Source organism: Pterocles gutturalis, unplaced genomic scaffold, assembly GCF_000699245.1.
Source record: "Pterocles gutturalis isolate BGI_N339 unplaced genomic scaffold, ASM69924v1 scaffold4772, whole genome shotgun sequence".
Classification (NCBI taxonomy): domain Eukaryota; kingdom Metazoa; phylum Chordata; class Aves; order Pterocliformes; family Pteroclidae; genus Pterocles; species Pterocles gutturalis.
Genome location: NW_010107760.1, coordinates 134,441 through 138,552, shown reverse-complemented (window position 1 = coordinate 138,552; position 4,112 = coordinate 134,441). Strand labels below are relative to the sequence as shown.

Here is a 4,112-nt window from a genome sequence, read left to right as displayed (position 1 = left end):
TGAACCCAGCTAAACAACTTTCCAGGACTTACATTAATAAAAGCTAACTATCATAACTAACTACTGCTAGCTATGCATTTCAGGTTCTTAAAACTTGTGGTTTAAGAGGGAAATGCTCAGCTGATATTTCTGTAATAAACTTCATGTCTGAAACATACCGGTAGCATAGCTTGCTGGGATAGTGTAGCCACAGACAACTTGAAGGGATTTGTGTGGGCAGGGAGATGGCAGATGAAACATTCCAGGTGAGTTACAAATTTCCATTCCCTGGTTTGGGAACCTACTCTGCCTTCCAGTAGGGACCTATGGAGCTGTGAAAAAGAAGTTACCAGTGATATCTGACCTACTATCGGGGTCTTGACTTAGCCTTTTAAAAGAGATCTTTAAAGCAGTATTTGGTTGGACGTGCTCTTTCTGTGCTCCCAGGAGGTGCTTGCCAGCAACGAGCTGCTGAAATCAAAAGCAAAATCCCAGAAGGCCCACATATATGTGTGAACTAAGGAAGCTGAGGACCAGAGTGGTTTTGTGCTGAACTTCAGCCTGGCCAAAAGGTCTTTCCAAATGCAATAGAGGGAACACCTTAGATACTGTCTTCAAGAACTATGATTACTTGTGAAATTCCTAGAGTAACATACAAATGTACTTTAGTGATGCAGTAGTAGGTAGTGTCCTTCCAATAAAATAAATGCCACTTTGTTTAATGTTTCTTATGCAAAGATTGACATGAGAACTTATAATCAGGCCAGTCTCTGCTGAAACAAAACAAGTAATCTTGGTGTTACAGATGTTAGTTTCTTAAGGAAGCCCTGGAAAAAACTTTTTCCATGAACAAGTTGGTATGAATTGGCATTCTTTCTCGCACAGGAAACCACAAATTCTTATTGTGGAAAACTTCTAACTCTTGTAAAATAGTCATTAGTTTTGTGTATTAAAGTTGTTCAGAATGTTCTAGGTTTTTGGGGGGTTTTCTGGTGTGGCCTCTAGAGAGCTGCTGTAAGAAATGCTACTCTGTTGATAAACAGATCTCTACTCAAATGTTTCCGGTCACTTGTTTTCACTGTGCATACTACTGGGGGCTTGGATACTTGTCAAATACCTACAAGCCTGAGACCGTCTTTATTACTCAATTATTTTTACCCCCTTAAGTATGACAGTTGTAGCAACTGAACATGATGTCTGTATTAAATACAGCAGTGTGTTTCATAGAATGGTTTGGGTTGGAAAGGACCTTAAAGATCATCAAGTCCCAACCCCCCTGCCATGGGCAGGGACACCCTCCACTAGCCCAGGTTGCTCAAAGCCTCATCCAGCCTGGCCTTGAACACCTCCAGGGATGGAGCATACACAAAAGCAACACTTGTAGGTAGCAAATGGAGAATGCGGGCATCGATCCCGCTACCTCTCGCATGCTAAGCGAGCGCTCTACCATTTGAGCTAATTCCCCCTACAAAACAGAAGATGATGCTTGTGATCCATCGACCTCTGGGTTATGCCCAGAATGTTTGAGTTGCTCTGTTAGGGTTTCTGAAACTGGTGTACTTGAAACTGCTCATGGTGGTTAGGAAGCTCCTGGATCAGCACTACTCAGTCTGAACACATGGGTGTGTGCACGTGTTTGCCACACACATGTGTATGCATGTGTGCTTGTGCATACCCCTTGGCAACACTTGGCCGACACTTGTGTGCAATGTCAGCATGATTTGCGTAACACTACTGTGTGATGTGTACTGCAGGCTAGGAGCTTCAGGTTCAGGTGACTTGGAAAAATTACTTGTATCACTTCACTGAGACTATACTGAGCATCCCTCTGTTTCTTTATGCTGATCTCTCTGTGACCTGGCCTTCTCAATTTCCTTTTTTTTTTTTTTTTTTTTAAATCCCTATTCTTGATTTCAAATGAGCAGTTTTTGAGACTTCAGCTAAGGTAAAGTTCTCTTTCTTAACCGAGAACTGCATCCTTAATTTGTTACTTTCAAATAAACTGTGAAGAGTATAGCTCAGATTACACAGCACATTCTTCTTGTTTTTCTTTTTAATTAAGGAAGAAGGAACAGTGGCTGGGGATGTAGCAGATTACTTAAACTACAAGTGCTTAAAGTGGGGTTTTTTGTGTTTTTTTTTTTTTTTTTCTTTGCAGAGCAGGCTACTTGTTTGAAACAGATTTATCACATCTTTATTAATGTTTTATACTTTCTGCTCTTTTGGACTGTTAGCTAGGCTCTCAAGCACTGGAACGTTACTGCTGCTATTTAAGGCAGGACATCTGTCATTACATGTCTAGAGTCTGATTTCCCCAAGCCTGAACAATTCTTGCCTTTATGCTCTACCTATGTAGCTGTTGCTCTTTATACAACCTAAAAATACTGCAAATAAATAAAGCTATAGAGAGGTTAAATGAATCTTTGAAAGTCTATGATTTCTGAGACCAGGAACTCGCCAGTAGCTATGTCTTGTGTTGTCTGGACAATGCTTTGGCAGAGTTTTAAGAATTTGCTAAACCAGGCCAAATTAACTTTCCTTTCTGGTTCTGCATAACTTTCTGTACTGGAAGTGTGTGTGCAAAATAAACTCATGCTTCTCACAAACAGCGTTAACACTGTCTCATGCTGCACACACGAAGGCTTCTGGGATCCAACCCTAGGCAGCATCCTGTTGGTGTGCTACCCCCGGCTTCCTCCCTTGCTTCTGGAAATCGTGGCTTGCATACTGACTTCCTTGGGCTTTGGGACTTTCCCCTTGCAGTAGCCTCACTGTTGGCTGCCCTCTCAGTCATGGTTTATGTCCCAATGGATGTTCAGTTTGCGCACTTTTATTGTAAATGTTATTTACAATATTATTACGGTATTATTGAATACTCCCTGCACAGGAGAGTGAAGTTATTCTGTGGAGCCTCAGAACTCATTTCTAGAAGAGCCAGACATTGCAGGGTAATATAGAGAAATTATTTCCCTTCTCCCATTGAAGCCCCACTCTGAAAACATTGTTTTAGAGGCAATTTTAATGAGCTTTGAAACCTGTATTACAGTTTTCCAGCCAACTCTGTGTGTGTGTGGCTTTGCAATATACTATTCTGGGGTTGAAATTTTATGAGTCTGATGGCTCCCTGCTCCTCCCATTTCCCTCTTTCCTTCCTGCTCTCAGCTGTATGCCTGTGCTGATTACTCTAGGGTAGTTCTAGTTGACTCCTTCAACTTTGTAAGCTGCTTTATCTCAGGTTTTGGTTGCTGGGTCAGCACGTCAGTGTTCTGCTGTGTTAGTCAACCAAGGAAGCTCTCAGACCTCCAGTGCATGTGGGAGCTGGTGCAGTGAGGATCAGCCCAGGTGGGAGCGGGGACAGAGAAGGAAGTGAGGGCTGGTGGCACAAGGCCCCTCTGTCAGCTGCTGACTTCAGAGCATCAGTCTTCATACTGGTGGGGCAAGGTGGGTCAGAGTCAGACTGGACAAAAAATGTGCTCTTCACAGTTTACTTCCATCTAATGTGGATCCATGTGTGAACATGGGTTTTCCCATCACACCTTTCAGCTGTGATTTGACAAATTAAAAGCTTTCAAGTGGAACACTGAAGTAGTGTTTATTTGAAGCTTAAAATGGTGGTATTGAATTTTATTTCTTTGTGTTTGTGTCTTCTTTTTCACACTATTTTTTAAAAAGTTGTTTGCTTAAAGGAAACTTGACACTTTTCAGGGAAGATTACAGCTGGGAAAGGCCAGAAACTATTGCAGTTTCATAGTGTTGTTTGGCTCTGTTGGATTGTAACTGTGTATGACTGTTATTGATCTAAAATTGCAGATGCTTTACTTGTTCATCAGTTTGTAAAGATGCTGTGAGAGCATCTGTCATCTTTTAAAGACACTGTGACTTGCTGTGTTTTGGAGTTACAATAGTCGTGGTAACAGCTTGTATCTTTTGTACCGGTGGAGTAAATGAAAGAGAATGGGGAAGAAGTGCTGGGAAGGAAGGACATTTGAAATTACTATACTCAGGTCAATACAAACAGTATAGGAAGTTTTGGGAAGCTTTGTTAAACTTGGGCTGAGTACTTAAAAATTTACTATTTTAGTAATACATGCTGTTGAACCTGCTGGCTTCGGCTTGCATCGTCAGTGAAGGCC

The 4,112-nt window shown here is 41.6% G+C and overlaps 1 non-coding gene across 1 annotated transcript; it reads right to left on the bottom strand.

Annotated features, from left to right (window-relative positions):
• Nucleotides 1-1,371: 1,371 nt before the first annotated feature.
• On the bottom strand, nt 1,372-1,444 carry TRNAA-AGC. Its single transcript has one exon. It is a non-coding gene; the product is annotated as a tRNA-Ala (tRNA).
• Between the last annotated feature and the right edge of the window lie 2,668 nt (nt 1,445-4,112).